The sequence below is a fragment of the Musca domestica genome, unplaced genomic scaffold (assembly GCF_030504385.1).
Source record: "Musca domestica strain aabys unplaced genomic scaffold, Musca_domestica.polishedcontigs.V.1.1 62, whole genome shotgun sequence".
Classification (NCBI taxonomy): Eukaryota; Metazoa; Arthropoda; class Insecta; order Diptera; family Muscidae; genus Musca; species Musca domestica.
In genome coordinates this window covers 739,498-758,298 of record NW_026712369.1, presented here as the reverse complement: position 1 = coordinate 758,298, position 18,801 = coordinate 739,498, and the positions used below count along the sequence as shown (strand labels likewise).

Below are 18,801 nucleotides of genomic sequence, written 5' to 3'. Positions count from 1 at the left end.
GTCTCAATTTGATCTTAAATGCCAAATTCCATCCCATTTGGGCTAATATTACACATTTGGTGCACAATAAAAGGAAAATCGGACGAAGATATATATGGGGGCTATATATCCAAATCTTAACCGATCTCCATAAAAGTTGGCAAAGGTATTTCTGAGCTGAATTTGATATATTTCCCCAAATACCCTGTTACAGAAGGCATAATACAGTTGCGGAGGAGAAAAATAACAAATCGGATGAACATTATATATGGGAGCTACACCTACATCTGAACCGATTTCGATCAAATTTGGCATACTTATTTTCAGGGCTAATTTGGTAGCATGTGCCAAATTCCATCCAATTTGGGCTAATATTACATCCTTGGTGCACAATAAAAGGCAAATCGGACGAAGATATATATGGGAGCTATATCCAAATCTGAACTGATCTCGATAAAATTTGGCAAAGGTATTTCTGACCTGTATTTGATATATTTCCCTGAATGTCGTTGTTACAGAGTGCATATTACGGCTGTGGAGGAGAAAAATAACAAATCGGATGTACAATATATATAGGAGCTATAGCTAAACCTGAATCGATTTCGATCAAATTTGGCATACTTATTTTCAGGCCTAATGTGGTTGCATGTGTCAAATTCCATCCCATTTGGGCTGATATTACACATTTTGTTCACAAATAAAGGCAAGTCGGACGAATATATATATGGGAGCTATATCCAAATCTGAACCGATCTCGATAAAATTTGGCAAAGGTATTTCTGACCTGTATTTGATATATTTCCCTTCCCCAAATATTGTTGTTACAGAGTGCATATTACGGCTGCGGAGGAGAAAAATAACAAATCGGATGTACAATATATATAGGAGCTATAGCTAATCCTGAATCGATTTCGATCAACTTTGGCATACTTATTTTCAGGCCTAATGTGGTTGCATGTGTCAAATTCCATCCCATTTGGGCTGATATTACACATTTTGACCCCTTTGTGGGGAAGGTACCAGAAGGACTGGTCCGAGTGGTCCCATTTTTATACCACATCTTGTGTCGATGGAAATATTTGATTGTGTAAAATTTTAAGAGAATCGGATGATTATTTCACATTCTATGAGCGATATAATTATTCAAAATGTTGACCTCTTTGTGGGGGAGATACAAGAAGGAGTGGACCGATATCTACCATTTTCACACCAGACCTTGCGTTGCTGAAAATATTTGCATGTGTGAAGTTTCGAAATAATTGGGTGATTACTTTGCATTTTATTAGCGTTCTGGTTATTAAAAATTTTGACCCCTTTGTGGGGGAGGTACCAGAAGGAGTGGGGCGATATCTACCATCTTAACACCAGATATTGCATTGGTAGAAATATTCGGTTGTGTAAAATTTTAAAAGAATCGGATGTTTATTACACATTTTATGAGCGATTAGAATATTCAAAATTTTGACCCCTTTGTGGGGGAGGTACCAGAAGGAGTGGGCCGATATCTACCATCTTCACACCATATCTTGTGTTGCTAAAAATATTGGCATGTGTGAAGTTTGAAAAGCATCGGATACTCATTTCGTATTTTATGAGCGATTAGAATATTCAAAATTTTGACCTCTTTGTGGAGGAGGTACGAGAAGAACTGGTCCGAGTTGTCCCATCTTCATACCAGATCTTGTGTCGATGGAAATATTTGGTTGTGTAAAATTTTAAAAGAATCGGATGCTTATTACGCATGTTATGAGCGTTTTGGATATCCAAAATTTGTACCTCTTTGTGGGGAAGGTACTAGAAGGAGTGGGCCGATATCCACAATCTTCACAGCAGATCTTGTGTTGATAGAAATATTGGGATGTACCAAGTTTAGAAAGAATCGAATGCTCATTTCGCATTTTATGAGCGTTTTGGTTATTCAAAATTTTGGTCCCTTTGTGTGGGAGGTACCAGAAGGGGAGGGCCGATACAACCCATCTTCACACCAAGTCTTGTGTTGATAGAAATATTGGAATGTGTGAAGTTTGAAAAGAATCGGATGCTTTTTACGCATTTTATAAGCGTTTTGGTTAATCAAAATGATGCCTACCTTGTGGGGCAGGTACCACAAGGAGTGGTCCGCCATTTCCCATCTTTATAACAAATATTTAAATGAGTGAAATTGAAAGATTTTCTAGATTATAATCTAAAAATATGTTAATATGAAGATATAACAGTGTTGGGAACGAAAAACAAATAACATGTGAGCCCTGCATTGGGCGCCAGATGAATTCTTAAAGTTCTCACAATGGATTTTCAAGGCTACGGAATAGATTAGATTTTTTTTCAAGATAACTGAAAAATATAATATCTGAATAAAAAAAAATATCAACAAAATTAAGAAATTTCGACATCCCCAGCTTGGGCGCCACTATACACTCATACCAAAAAAAAGATTTTTTATATTACAGATTATAATTTATGGATGTATGCATGTATGTAAGAATATTTAAGTGTGTGTTTGCTTGTATGTTTACAATGAGATGTACAAATGTGGAACCAAGAAAGTTCCACCATCTTACCCTCAAGAAAAATCTAATAAAAAAAATGGTAATTATGTTCTGTTACATACCCTTGATATTTATTCTACAAAATATAAGACACTACTGGAGGAAGAAGGACGACGACGTTGATGATAGGAATTACTTCGGTGAGTTGTTTCCCCTTGGGTCGAATAGCTCCTTTTCGAAATTGGCTGCAGATGGTACTTGGTTTGAGGTTGCAATATTTTTCTTCCTCACTTCCCAGGTTCTCTCTCTCTCTCTCTCTCTCTGTCGCTTTTTCAGAATCTATGAAGAAACGCTTGGTTATATTTGAATCTGTTTTTGTCAGCCCAGAAAGTTGGGTGGAGGAGATAATATGCTGCGGACTATTTTGGAAAATGTTTTGTAGTTGGTCTTGGAAGTGGGGAAATAGAATAAGGAGAGTAGAGTGTGGTAAAGGAAAATTTGTAGATTTAAAAACAATTTCCGATTTCTCAAACGCTTCTTGTTTTAAGATTTCCAAGTTCTCCACTGCCGAGATGAGGGGATTGTTGTAATTCTTTTCAAAATAGACTTCTTTTCCTTCGTCTTTATTTTTTTCCAGAGTGGTCTCTCCAAGAAAAAAGGATTGTTGTTGTTGTTTTTATTGTGGTTTTGCGTGCTTTGTTATTATGCCTCAACAAAACATTATTTCTTGTTTCCAGCTTCTCATTCTTCTCCCCCCTTTTGTTGAGAGCCGAATGGGTTTTACTACGTTTTTCTGGATTCTTGACTGGATTTTAGTTACAACCCAACAACAACATTTCTTGAAGTTGTTGTTGTCTATAGCGTCAGTCAGGCAGATTCACGCGTAGTAGAATATCTAGTATCTAATATCTCCAATTACGACGTGCTAGGTTGAGAGCGGGGGCTGGGGCTGCTAGGCAGGCAGGCTATGTTGATAGTTTCTGCAAAGAAAAAAAGCCAAAGAAACGAGGGTGAGACAAAACATTAAAAAAAGCAAACTAAAAACATAAACAGAAAAACAACAACAACAAAAAACAAACAATAAATAAATATGAAAACATTAAAATGAAAATTACACTCAACTACGGCAATAAAAACAAGCAACAAAAACATCAGTGATAGGGAGCTGCGATACCCACTACTACCTCAAAAGCACAGGCAACTTAACACGGAAAGTGGCCAAACGACAACACCTCCCCTGTCCCCTTTGCCACCAAACAACCCAAAAATAACGAGAGCAAAACAGTAACAACAGCAACAACAACTTGCAACTGGAAGAAAACCCATAAAAATGCAATTACAACGTATTAAAAAAAAGGTACTAAAACTCGAAACTCTAGCGCACATAAATATGCTTCATGTCCGCAAAATGCGAGAATACAACAACAAAAACAACAAGAAGAACAAGGGAAAACATAAATAACTGCTATTGCATTTAAAAGAATAAAAACAAACCAAGAGAGCAATAGAAGTATAAACACCCAAGCCAAACCCACACGTTGGGCGCCACAAATAAATATCCAAATAACAGAATTTGGAAAATGTATATTTTAAGGATTTTTCAATTGTCTTAAATATTGAGGCCATGGGGCTACGGAAAACATTTGAAACTTATATTAAAAGAATTTATATTTAAAAAAACAAAACAATGGCAAGAAATTTCGACAACCCAGCTTGGGCGCCATTATATATATACGAAAAAAATAAATTTTTAAATATTTAAACCCCCATAGCGACCCCCCAAGTTGGGCACCACAAATAAATCTCCAAATAACAGAATTTGGAAAATGTATATTTTAAGGATTTCCCAATTGTTTTAAATATTGAGGTCATGGGCTCACCCCTGGAAGAAGGATTAAAAAAGCCTGAAGAAGGCTCCTCGTTGGGCGCCACATATAAATATGGAAAAAATAATCTTTGAAATAGGCAAATCTATATCTTAAGGATTCTTAATTTTTTTAATACTGGTCGTGGACTAAACCCTTGGTAAACCTCCTCGTTGGACGCCATAAATAAATATCCGAATAAGAATAAAAAACATGGAAATACACAAATCGATATCAAGCATTTCTCAATTTGCTTTTATAATGAGGTTCTGGATTAATCTCTGAGGAAAGGAGTACAAAAACCAAGGGGTCCTCGTTGGGCGCCATAAACAAATATTTCAAATAAACATGGAAATAGGCAAATCTATACTTTAAGAATTCCTCCATTTTTTTCAATACTGAGAAAACTCCAGAGGCAGCTTCTCTTTGAAATAGGCAAATCGATATCTAAAGGATTCCTCATTCTTTTTTCATGCTAAAGAGGAAAGAGGAATAAAAGCCCCCAAGGAAACCCCTCGTTGGGCAACACATATCCAAATAGAAACAAAAACTTGGAAATGGGCAAATCTATGTCTTAAGGATTTCTTTATTTTCCTTATCATGGAGGTCATGGACTAATGCATGCGAAAGTTAGTAAAAAACACAAAGACCCCTCGTTGGGCGCCACAAACAAATATTAAAAAAAACATGGAAATAGTACTAATCATGGACTAAACTCTGGGAAAAGGTGTAAAAAACCTTGGGCGCCACGTGGAAAATCAGGGAAAAGGAATAACATCACCGTCCTCGCTAATTCAAATAAACATTGGGGGAAAATGGAAAATAAAAAATTTATTAAAAAAATATTGAAAATCACGATCAAAAGACAAGTACATGTGACAAACACGACCCACTTTGGGCGGATAACAAAAATAAATAATAACAAAATTGGGAAAATTCAAAAAAAAATGTAAAAATATGCAAAATGTCTATTCTAAGGATTCCTTAACATTTAATAAAAAAATACCTCGGCCCTTTACCCAAATAAAAGAAACGGGGTATGAAACCAAAGGCGTCAACACGTTGGCCGCCAGAAAACAAATATCTGAAAAACAGGGCCAAGTCTTATACTTTTAAATATAAAATCTTAATTTCTTTATTAAAAACATTCTTGGAGTCTTCCCTCCATCCTTAAAATTTTACCAAGAAATGCCGAAAACACCACATGTTTGGTTCCAAAAATATAAAAATTTTTAAGTACCAGACCTCAGGTAGCGTAACAGGCAGTAAAGAGAACCTTTAAAAATTTGAAAATTGTGGAAATATTGGCTATTGCTAATATTTTTGAAAAGACAAGAACAGAATTACCAGCAACGGGCGCCAAAAACCAAAAAATCTATTGGACTTTAAAGGATTTCGGTTGCGAAATTAGTTTAAAATGGCGCCCAATTCATTCAATTTAAACTATTTTTTTATTTTGGCATCCGATGGCATCCGAATTTTGAAATTTTAAAGCACTTAAAAAGAACTTTGAATATGGCGCCCAATGTGGGGAAGATGTTTTTTCACTCATTAATTCGAATTAATAAAAATCTACGTTCATAAATTGTCATTGGGAACCCTCACGTTGGTCGCTAATCCTTAAGAAGCAAAGTCCTTTTTACATGTTTTTAAACATTTTTAGTCGTAATTCAAATCTACTTCAATGCATAAATAAGGCAGAAAACCACATCGGGCACCGAAAAGAAAAACATCGATGTTTCAAGAAAAATCCAAGAGTTGGATCTTAAAAAATATTTTTTCAAGGACCAACTAATAAACGTTGATTTAAAAAAAAAATTCAAGAACCATCTATAAACGTGGATTTTAAAAAAAAATATTTTTTCAAGGACCATCAATAAACGTGGATTTTTAAAAATTATTTTTTCAAGGACGATCCATAAACGTAGATTTTTAAAAAAATATTTTTTCAACAACCATCAATAGACGTGGATTTTTAAAAAATATTTTTTCAACGACCATCTATAAACGTGGATTTTTAAAAATATATTTTTTCAACAACCATCAATAAACGTGGATTTTTAAAAAATATTTTTTCAACGACCATCTATAAACGTGGATTTTTAAAAAATATTTTTTCAACGACTATCCAAAACGTGGATTTTTAAAAAATATTTTTTCAACGACCATCTACAAACGTGGATTTTTAAAAAATATTTTTTCAACGACCATCTATGAACGTGGATTTTTAAAAAATATTTTTTCAACGACTATCCAAAACGTGGATTTTTAAAAAATATTTTTTCAACGACTATCCAAAACGTGGATTTTTAAAAAATATTTTTAAAGGGTCATCTTTAAACGTGGATTTTTAAAAAATAGTTTTTCAACGACCATCTATGAACGTGGATTTTTAAAAAATAGTTTTTCAACGACCATCTATAAACGTGGATTTTTAAAAAAATATTATTTAAAGGGAAATATTTTTTCAAGGACCACCTATAAACGTGGATTTTTAAAAAAATATTATTTAAAGGGAAATATTTTTTCAAGGACCACCTATAAACGTGGATTTTTAAAAAAATAATATTTAAAGGGAAATATTTTTTCAAGGACCACCTATAAACGTGGATTTTTAAAAAAATATTTTTTGAAAGACGATCTTTAAACGTGGGGTTTTTAAAGATTTTTTTTTTCAAGGACTCTCTAAAAATGTCGATTTTTAAAAATCATATTTTCAAGGACCTTCTATTAAAGTGGATTTTTAAAAAATATTATTTAAAGGGAAATATTTTTTCAAGGACGACCTATAAACGTGGATTTTTAAAAAAATATTTTTTCAATGACCATCTTTAAACGTGGGGTTTACAATTTTTTTTTTTTTCAAGGACCTTCTATAAAAGGGGATTTTTAAAAATTATTTTTTCAAGGACCTTCTATAAACTTGGATTTTTAAAAATTAATTTTTCAAGGACGATCCATAAATTGGGGGTTTTAAAAAATATTTTTTCAAAGCTTTCTTGCCAGAATATTTTTAGAAGAAGGGAAAGACCTCCCCTCACTTCTTTGAAAGTTGAAAATAATTTTCCAGATAAAAATATTAAAAAAAAAAAAACAAAGATGAACCTCGTTTACGCTGTTTTATTGTATGTCCACATTTTTTGGAAGATTCCGATGCTGCTGATGATGAGATGACGCTGCCCATGATAATAGTGGCGGCTACACAAGAAAGAATGTCGTTTAAGAAGCGGTTTCTTGTCCAATGACCATTTTCAGAGGTTGCTTGTGTGCGGCATAAAATATTCCAAGAATTCTAAACCAGAAAATTGTCTTGACTCTCCAAAAAAAAAAAAACAAAAAGAATGAAAAACAGAAAAAATTCCGCCACAACGTACAGCGACGTGCATTGAACCAACAATGTGACGACAGACAGACGGACAGACTTTGAGAGGACTAACAACAATAACAAAAAAAAACATGTTTTTGTACGGTGCGTGCATTAGAAGGCCAGACGAGGCCAACAGTCCCCATCTCGTCCAGACCATAATGGCTGGCTTGCTGGGGAGGTCAAAAACAACAAACCATCAGCAGCAGCAGCAGAGAGGCACAACAATGTTGCCCCAAACATTCTTGAGTTGTTGCAGAAGAACCAGCAAAACACTGGTAAGGAAAAAGTATGGATGGATGGACTAACCGGTTGTTGGTGGTCGCTCACCATTCCACACTCAAAATAAACAACAACGCAAAAAAATTGAAAAAAAAATCGCTCGCGCATTTTTTAGCTTTTGATGGTGATTATAGTTTGTTAAGCTACTCGCCTGCTCACTGTCGGCATAGCGGTGATGCTACCCCCATGGTAAACTAATACTAAAGACCTCCCTCCCTCCCAGAGTCTTCAAACTTGTTGTTGTTGTGAGAGATTCCATTGATTTTGGAATTTTATTAGTGATGACAAGAAATCCGAAAATGCAATGCCGCTGCAAGTTATTCCAAACATTCAAAGCAATAATCGTTCTCTCTCTGTCTATGTGGCAAAATCCAAAATTTTTTAAGGGATTTTTACAGGATCATTAGAGGATTTTTTCTAAGGATTTTTAGAGGACCTTGAAAGAACTAAATCCTTTTGAATTCTTTCAGAGGACCGGAAAAGGCACATTCTTTGTAGAAGTAATTGTTAGAATGTTCGGAGGATTTGTATAATTTCTGTTTCTGTTCTGCGGCACATTGTAGGACAACCCAAACGGTTTTTTAAATGGGAAAATTTTTCAACATTTTTTAGAGGAGCCCACAGAGTCACTTTTACCTCCATTTTCAATAAAATTTCAAAAGACCGAAAATGACTAACCTAAATTTTCATGATATTATTGGAGGATACAAATGTGGAGAACATATTTAAAGACCCAAAAAAATTGGACTTAAGAAAAAATAATTAAGAGCTAAACGTGGATTTTATGATCAGTTTTTAAGGATCCGAACGTTAATTTTTAGAACAATTTTGGATGCGCCAAATATTTAATTATCAAGAATATTTCGACCTTCAATTGCGAAATTGGTTAAAATTAAAATGTCACTGAAACTTGTTATTGACATTCAACATTTTTCCGATCAGCTTTTTTCTCCATTAGGACCATCTATAAACGTGGATTTTTTAAAAAATATTTTTTTAAAGACCAACTATAAGCGTGGATTTTCAAAAAATATTTTTTTAAGGACCATCTATAAACGTGGATTTAAAACAAAATATTTTTACAGGAGCATCTATAACCTTGGATTAAAAAAAGAATATATATATTTTTACAGGGCCAACTATAACCTTGTAAAAATATAAAATATTTTTTATAGGTTCATCTATAAACGTGGATTTTTAAAAAATATTTTTTCAACGACCATCAATAAACGTGGATTTTTAAAAAATATTTTTTCAACGACCATCTATAAACGGGGATTTTTAAAAAATATTTTTTCATCGACAATCTATAAACGTGGATTTTTAAAAAAATATTTTTTCAAGGACCATCTATAAACGTGGATTTTTAAATAAATATTTTTTCAACGACCATCTATAAACGTGGATTTTTAAAAAATATTTTTTCAATGACCATCAATAAACGTAAATTTTTAAAAAAATATTTTTTCAACGACCATCTATAAACGTGGATTTTTAAAAAATATTTTTTCAACGACCATCTATAAACGGGGATTTTTAAAAAATATTTTTTCAAAAACCATCTATAAACGTGGATTTTTAAAAAATATTTTTTCAAGGGCCATCTATAAACGTGGATTTAAAAAAAATATATTTTTTCAAAGACCAACTATAAGCGTGGACTTCCAAAAAATATTTTTTAAGAAACATCTATAGACGTGGATTAAAAAAAAAATATTTTTACAGGACCATCTATAACCTTGGATTAAAAAAAAAATATATTTTTACAGGGCCAACTATAACCTTGTAAAAATATAAAATATTTTTTATAGGTTCATCTATAAACGTGGATTTTTAAAAAATATTTTTTCAAGGACCATCTATAAACGTGGATTTTTAAAAAAATATTTTTTCAACGACCATCTATAAACGTGGATTTTTAAAAAATATTTTTTGAGGCCTATCTATAAACGTGGATTTTTAAAAAATATTTTTTGAGGCCTATCTATAAACGTGGATTTTTAAAAAATATTTTTTCAACGACCATCTATAAACGTGGATTTTTAAAAAAATATTTTTTCAACGACCATCTATAAACGTGGATTTTTAAAAAATATTTTTTCAACGACCATCTATAAACGCGGATTTTTAAAAAATATTTTTTTCAACGACCATCTATAAACGTGGATTTTAAAAAAAATATTTTTTCAACGACCATCTATAAACGTGGATTTTTAAAAAATATTTTTTCAACGACCATCTATAAACGTGGATTTTTAAAAAATATTTTTTCAACGACCATCTATAAACGGGGATTTTTAAAAAATATTTTTTCAAAAACCATCTATAAACGTGGATTTTTAAAAAATATTTTTTCAAGGGCCATCTATAAACGTGGATTTAAAAAAAATATATTTTTTCAAAGACCAACTATAAGCGTGGACTTCCAAAAAATATTTTTTAAGAAACATCTATAGACGTGGATTAAAAAAAAAATATTTTTACAGGACCATCTATAACCTTGGATTAAAAAAAAATATATTTTTACAGGGCCAACTATAACCTTGTAAAAATATAAAATATTTTTTATAGGTTCATCTATAAACGTGGATTTTTAAAAAATATTTTTTCAAGGACCATCTATAAACGTGGATTTTTAAAAAAATATTTTTTCAACGACCATCTATAAACGTGGATTTTTAAAAAATATTTTTTGAGGCCTATCTATAAACGTGGATTTTTAAAAAATATTTTTTGAGGCCTATCTATAAACGTGGATTTTTAAAAAATATTTTTTCAACGACCATCTATAAACGTGGATTTTTTAAAAAATATTTTTTCAACGACCATCTATAAACGGGGATTTGTAAAAAATATTTTTTCAAAGACCATCTATAAACCTGGATTTTTAAAAAATATATTTTTTCAAGGACCATCTATAAACGTGGATTTTTAAAAAAAATATTTTTTAGAACACCATCTATAAACGTGGATTTTTTAACAAATATTTTTTCGAGGACTATCTTTAAATGTGGATTTTCAAAAAATATTTTTTCAAGGACCATCTATAAACGTGGATTTTTAAAAAAATATTTTTTCAAAGACCATCTATAAACGAGGATTTTTAAAAAATATTTTTTCAACAACCATCTATAGACGTGGATTTTTAAAAAATATTTCTTGAGGCCTATCTATAAACGTGGACCGCATTATTTTTGACATTTTTCTGATCAATTTTTTTTTGGCGCCCAACGTGGAATAATGACATTATTCACCTACGATTATTTTTCAAATTATTTGAAACAACAAATATCGCTATGTACTATGGATATATACAAACGTGAATTACCAAGAACTTCCAGAAATTTTTATAGGATACAATCAACTCCATAGGTGGTGAGTTTTTTTTTAAGAAAATTTTTTGTTTATTTTTCATGAATTTTGGGTTTATTTTTGGTGTCACTTTGTTTCAAAACATATCCTCTTGGGGTTTGGCGGGCGCCCAACATAGTTTTTCATAACCAATATTTCAAGTATAATCGCCCGATGTGGGGTTCGTCCTTCGTAAAATGTTTTAAAGAACTTGAGCGAGAAGGTTTGCCCAAGCCCAGACATCCATCTACAATTCAAACGACAGGCAACAAATACATAAGGAACGAAAGTGGATCTTCCTCCATTTAGTGGATCTTCCTCCAAAATTAACACAATATTTTTCAGTAATATATATTAATACTAATATAGTTGAAAATATATTCTTCAAAGATCGCAATTTTCTAGTTATTTGCGAGCACATTATCCACGATATAAATATTCGAATTTCCGATTCACTTCAATTAAAAAAACAAAAAACGCTTAAAAACTAAACTCGACTAAACACCAGACGAAGAGTAACTAAATCGTCGATAGTAAAATCATAAAAAAGATCCTAACCAACACCAACACCATCAACAAAAACAAAACAACAACGACGACACAGGAATACGTCGTGGCGGCGCTGGTTCCCATGAGGAACATTCCTCGTCCCGAAGAAAACGTCCTTTTGTAAAAACACCGTAAAACCAGCACAAGGCTCAAAATCAGCCTGCTGCGTCGGCGCACGTACACCACGAAAGCTTGGCAGCAGCAACAAGGAATTCTTGAAGCAAAACAACACAAGGAAGGAAGGAAGAAGCAAATTAAGAATTTCAGAAAAATGCAAAGGCCTGCTTAAAGAATAAAATCATTTTGCTTCCGTTGGCTCCAATAGATTTATTACCAGATTTCCCCCTCAGAAGATGTCCACAGTCTTCTATTAAAAAATCTTGTCAGACAAAAGAACTTCTCGTCCGTAGAGACCAGGGGCTGGATCCTTGTTTTATGAAAATATAAAAAAAATCATTTATTAAATTTTTCATTTTAGATTTTCATAGAAAGAGAATTGAGGCCCATGGCCTCATTGAAAATTTTGCTTTAGATTTTTATATCCTCAGCCATATGGCTAGAGGGGTGTGTATATATCATTTGATACGGCCAGGCCAAAACGTGCCTCATCATTTGATACGACCAAACGTGCCGTCCGTCTGTCTAGTTGGTGCGCACGATACCTCTCGAAGGCAGTATCTGATTTGATCCAAACTTAGTACATCGTAACATAATTGTTAAACTTAGATCGAGTTCGAAGATGGTTAATATCGGTTAACTCTTTCTGGTACCTCCCACAAAAAATATCAACATTTTCAAAGAAAATAATTTACTGCACAGAAGGAGAAACGATAATCCGATTTTGCTCCAATTTTGCAAATCCTAATATTTGGATCAGTGCTAGGTCAGGTGGGAAGATGAAATAAATCGGCCCACTCCTGCTGGTACTTCCCCACAAAAGGTCAAAATTTTCAAAAAAAAAAATATTTTTCTGCACCAGAAGGGGATAGGATTTTTTTTTCGATATTGCTCTAACTTTGCAAATCCTAATATTTGCGTCAGTGCTAGGTCAGGTGCGAAGATGGAATATATCGGTCCACTGCTTCTGGTACCTCACCCACAAAGGATCAAAAATTTGAGTAACCATGAAGCTTATTAACAATTAACATCCGATTGCATTCAGACTTGGCACAGCTCAATATTTCCATCAACACAAGATCTGTTATAAGGATGGTGAATATCGGACCATTTCTTCTGATACCTCCCCCACAAAGGGTCAAAGTTTTGAATAACAAAAACGATAATAAAATCCGAAATAAGCACCTGGTTCTCTTCAAATTTCACACATGCTATTATTTAGTAGAAATCTGCTAAATCTGCTGTGAAGATGGGATATATCGGTCCACTGCTTCTGGTACCTCCCCAACAAAGGGTCAACATTTTCCTGTAATTATGAAAAAAATGATATTTCTCACCGCGTATTTTTCCCCCTCCCCAATTGTTACGAATATTTCTATGCCGCCAAAAACATCAGAAGGAAGAAAGCCTGGCTGGAGCAACATTGTGTGTGCGTTTTCCACACAAAAATTGGATTTTCTGTTCGTTTTGTGTTCCTTATGGACTTTGGCGGCCGTTGAATGGATATAAGACCAAAACAAAACCATTTATCATATCCTTAATTCCGAGAAAAAGGCAAAAAAAATTAGCAAAAAACAAAATTCGATTCCAAAAATAAACCTAATGAAGATGATGGCGGGCTGTGGAGCGGTGATCATGCGCACAGGAGGAAAGAAATGCTTTTAAGCGCCAATTTTATCTGAAGGTGGCGCAAAATCATAAACAACAACAGCAGAGTTGTAGGATTGCCCTGGAGGGGTATGGTGGGGGGTGAGAGAGGGGAGCTGGAACCGCGATTGATAAACAAAAAAAATCAGAAAAGTTGAAAACGTAAACAATGTTCAAAATTATAAATGAATTCGAATGTGAACGTGAAGGAAGTCTCCCTCCTCCCTACCCCACCATCTTTCCCCAATACTTCGTCATTATATTCAGTTTTACCAGGGAGAAGCCACAAAATGCCGCCTGGACGTGTTTTGTTTGTGAGGGTCCCACCACCAGGGTAAGAATATGTTGTTGTTGTTTTTCTGTATTGAAAACGAAATCATAACATCTCTTATCCCTCTCACATCACTTAGAACCTCTACATACTACATTCCCCCTCTGGGATCCTGTACTTTACAATAGTGCCAACCTTCCTTCATCTCCATTATCCCTAGCCCAATATGGGTGCTTTGTTGTCGTCTTTGCTATTTTTGCCCCTTTCCTCTTAGCCCAAGATCGTTGTTTGGTGGCCGTCTTTAATTTTCCTCTTTTCCTCCCCTCCTCCATATTCCCTTGTGGAGGATCATTGTTTTGCAGCCGACTCTTGTGTCTTTTTTTACTTGAGTTTCGAGTTTTGTTTTGACTATCACGAAGAATGCAATGAACTCTCCTCCTCTTCCTCCTTGTTGTCTGTCCGGTCCCCTCCCTTCGAGTGCTGTATGAGTGCCTTGGATGGGTTCCCCCTTTCGAAAAACAAAAAATTGCGATCCAGTTCTTAAATGTTATTGACTTGTTGTTTACGTTCGAATCAAGCAGTGATTTCTCCCTTCCCCTCTACTCTACTCCTCCCTTGCCATGCCGGGCAAAATAAAAGGTACAGCAGGAAAAAGAAACTACCTGAAGATTTTGAAAATAAAGGCCCAATAGAACTGCAGGCTGGCTCTGGTTGGGCTGGGATATTTTTTCCTTTCATTTCTTTGAAAATAAAAAGGAAAAAAAAACCTCTAAATTTTGGCGCGTAAAATTCTGTTGTTTTGATCACGACCCAAGAACTTGGCGGATTAAAAAAAAAAAACTTGTTTTGATTACTGGCGGTGGAGGATTGCACAGAAAGAAAAACAACAACCACAACAACAACATAAATGTTTGTTTTCAAAAGGGTAATGTACGCCTCGGCAGAGCATCGGCCGAGTGTCATTGAAATATTGGATTCCATTAAGGAGTCAGAGGCAGCAGCATTTGTTGTTATTGGAGTTTGGCCTTCATTTCATAAGGTACCTTGCTATCCTCTCCTCTTCTTCTCCATGCCTGCTGTGTTGTGGTGTGTCCCCACCAGACCCTGGAAAACATAACAACATCAAAACAACAATGAATATCGCCGTTTATTTTGAAAATTTCGAAAGAAAAAAACACCACATCGCGTAGTGGGAATAAAAAAAAGCCGAGGCGGAATGCAACATTGTTTTGGGCTTATCATAAACATCATCAGCGGAAACGTAATGGTGGTGGTGGTGCATCGTCTCCGGAACGCTGCTGCTCTACTCTAATTCACATTCATTTATACACTCCGGCTGCGTTGTGGAATCTCACCACGTCGTTCACAACCTAACCTTTTTTTTTTTTTGCATTTTTGTTTTTCATTTGAATGAGAACTTAGTTCTCGTTGTTGTTGTTTGTTTTCATCACCACCATCATCATGTCGGAGTTCCATGGCCTTTTCGAATACGTTTCGTAGTGAGTAATATATATAAATGCATGTTGTTCTGTGTGTGCCTGTGTATCTGTCCGCCGTCTATCAAAATGTGAAATGTCAATAACATGTTGCATTTCTGTTTAATCCTTTCAGGGACATTTCAAAGGAAGCAGAGAGAGAGAGGGAGAAGGAGAATAAATTTTAAATTCCATTGAACAAATTTGAAATGCCATTGAAAACCGGGTTTCAAATAAAGAAAACGTTGAAAATGTTTTCAAAAACAAGTAAAAAAACATTAAGTTCGGCCGGGCCAAACTTTTAATACCCTCCACCTTAGGGTAAAAAAAACATTAGAAGAGATGTGGCAAAAACCATTAAAATGCCGAATATCGGGAGATACCGTTATATGGCTCTACACCAAAACGTGGACCTATAATTACAATGTTCCGCCACACGAACTAGGACCCATTATGACCCACAAATACCAATTTTTAGACAAATCAGTGAAAAAAAAAGTGGCAAAAACCATAAAAATAAAATACCGAATATCGGGAGGTACCGTTATATAGGGGCTATACCAAATCATGGACCCATACATGCAATGTTTCGCCACCGGAGCTGGAAACCATTATGACCTACAAATACCAATTTTTAGACAAATCCGTGAATAAATGTGGCAAAAAAAACTAAAACACCGAATAATATCGGGAGGTGCCTTTATATATACCACAACGTGGACCTATACATGCAATGTTTTGCCACACGCTCAGGGACCCGTTATGACCTACAAATACCAATTTCCAGACAAATCCATGAAAAAATGTGGCATAAATCATCAAAATACCGAATATCGGGAGGTACCTTTATATGGGGGCTATACCACAACGTGGACCTATACATGCAATGTTTTGCCACACGCTCAGGGACCCGTTATGACCTACAAATACCAATTTCCAGACAAATCCATGAAAAAATGTGGCATAAATCATCAAAATACCGAATATCGGGAGGTACCGTTATATGGGGACAATACCAGAACGTGGACCGATATATTCCATTTTCAATACCAACCATCCTAGACACAATGCAAATAGCTCTGCTAAATTTTGGCGCTCTACGTCAGATGTGGGCTGTATCGTGATTTCAACAGACAGGCGGACAGACAGACGGACGGACGGACATTGTTAAATCGACTTAGAATTTTATGCTGATTATGTATATATATACTTTACGGGGTCTAAGACGAATATTTAAGGATGTTACAAACGGAATGACAAAGTTAATATACCCTCCTTTCCAAGGTGGAGGGTATAAAAATTGCAATATATCAAAATTAAGGCTAGATTACACACTTCAAAGAAAGCAGAGAGGGTGGGAGAACAAATTCGAAATTCCATTCGAAATTTTTTTCAAATGAAGAACTAATTTCAATTTTTTTCAAATAAATTGCAAATTTTTGAAGTTTGTCTAGATTACCCATGAAGTTAAAGTCATATGTAAAGTGACTTTTTCCACAATGATATGTTGCATTTGTAAAGCATACTTTTAGGCGCTACCCAGAATTTTATTTTAAATCTAAATAGAAACACTGTATGGTATAGTATAAATCATGGTAGAATAATACAGATAGTCGCATCAACACATCCAGGTAGCTGGACAATGACTCTCAAACTAATTTTCAAATTGAAAATATTGAATGAAAAATTATTGAAATTTGTAAAAACTGTAGAAAACAAGTTAGAAAGTATCGATCGGTTTAGCCGGCAGGTTTGTACCCTCAGCCAATGTTCGATTATTTAAATATATTTTGAGTTCTGGTTATGACTATTTAAATTGTCGACCCTCTATAGAGTAGGTTTCGAAGAAATGGGCCAATATTGTGCATTTCGTATCGGACCTAAATTTATAACATATCGTTTGTTGATAAAAATATTCAGATGTGCCAATTCTGAATGTAATCGGATGTAAATTTCGAGCTTAACGAATGTTTAGAATGTCGACCTTTTGTGGGGGAGGTACAAGAAGGAGTGGGCCGATATATTCCATCTTAATGCCAAACTTTGGGGTTTAAAAAAAGTTTCGGCAAGTGTGAAATTGTAAGACAATCGGGTTCTTACATCACATTTTATAAGACTTTTAATTATTCACAATTTTGACCCATTGTAGGGAAGGTAAGAAGTGGACCGAGATATTGTCCATTTTCGCATCTGACCTATCACTGACGCAAATATTAGTATTTGCAAAGTTGTAGCAAAATCGGATTATCGTTTCTCTTTCTATGCAGAAAACATATTTTTTTTTAAATTTCGACCTTTTTCGGGGAAGTACCAGAAGGGGTGGACCGATATATTCCATCTAAACACCAGACCTTGGCTTAATATACATATTGGGATACGTGAAATTTAAAGACAATTGGAATCTTAGATCAAATTTTATAAAAGTTGTAATAATTCCAAATGTTGATCCTTTGTTGTTTTTGCACCTGGCCTAGCACTGACGCTAATATTAGGATTTGCAAAGTTGGAACAAACTTGGATTATCGTTTCTCTTTCTGTACTGAAAATAAATTTTTTGAAAATTTCGGCCTTTTGGGGGGAGATACTCGATATCGCCCATCTCCGAACTCAATATAAGTTTGATAATAATATTACAATGTACCAAATTTGGATCAAATCGGATACTTATCGTGCGCACCAGCAAGACAGAGACAAATCGACTCCGAATGTCCTGAAACGGATTTCGTCCAAAAAGACGTTTTGGCCGTATCAAATGATGTATTCCCTCTCTAGCCATATGGCTGAGGGTATAAAAACAATTCAATCATTCAAATGGGATATCCATGAGATTTCCAGCATCAGCCTGCATGCTAGCATATTCTGCAGCACTGATGGACGTTTTACGCTTAACATTCCAGCGTGATCGTGATCGCTTAACATTAGGAGATACTCTTTATGTGGGGACCAGCACAGAGGTTTGGCTATTTTAGTCTAAGGGAAATTTGCACGCGGGTATTTAAGCGAGGCTCCACCCAAGACCCGCTAACTGTTCGAGACTGTTTATTGAATTTGCAGCCATGCTCCCCGAAGAGGACAGAATCAAACATGCGTCAAGTGGATGTTAAGTTCAGTATGACGTTTTCTAAGGGCGTCGATGTTATTGTCTCTATAGTAATTCATTGATTTTTGTGGGAATACTATTAAGATCTGATTTGTAGGCTGCCTTGTGTCAACATCTTATATTGACATCTGAATTTTAAGGCCTTCATAAAAATGGAATGTTATGGGCTTTCTTATCTCTGTATTATAATAAGTTTACACAGCATGTTCAAGTCATATGTAAGGTGATTTTTTTTACTTTCATATATATATGTAGAATTTTTGTAACATACTTTTGAGCTCTCCCAACAATTTTTAATTTTTAAAAATAATA

At 34.4% G+C, this 18,801-nt stretch overlaps 1 protein-coding gene across 2 annotated transcripts in view; it reads right to left on the bottom strand.

Moving 5' to 3' along the window:
• Positions 1-18,801, bottom strand: part of LOC101897747 (DNA-binding protein RFXANK) — an 87,901-nt gene that overhangs the window by 18,197 nt on the left and 50,903 nt on the right. For both annotated transcript variants that reach the window (XR_009343856.1, XR_002194478.2), the window contains exon 5: positions 2,591-3,448. The gene's annotated coding sequence lies outside the window, so the exon portion shown is untranslated. The remainder of the gene's footprint in view (positions 1-2,590; positions 3,449-18,801) is intronic.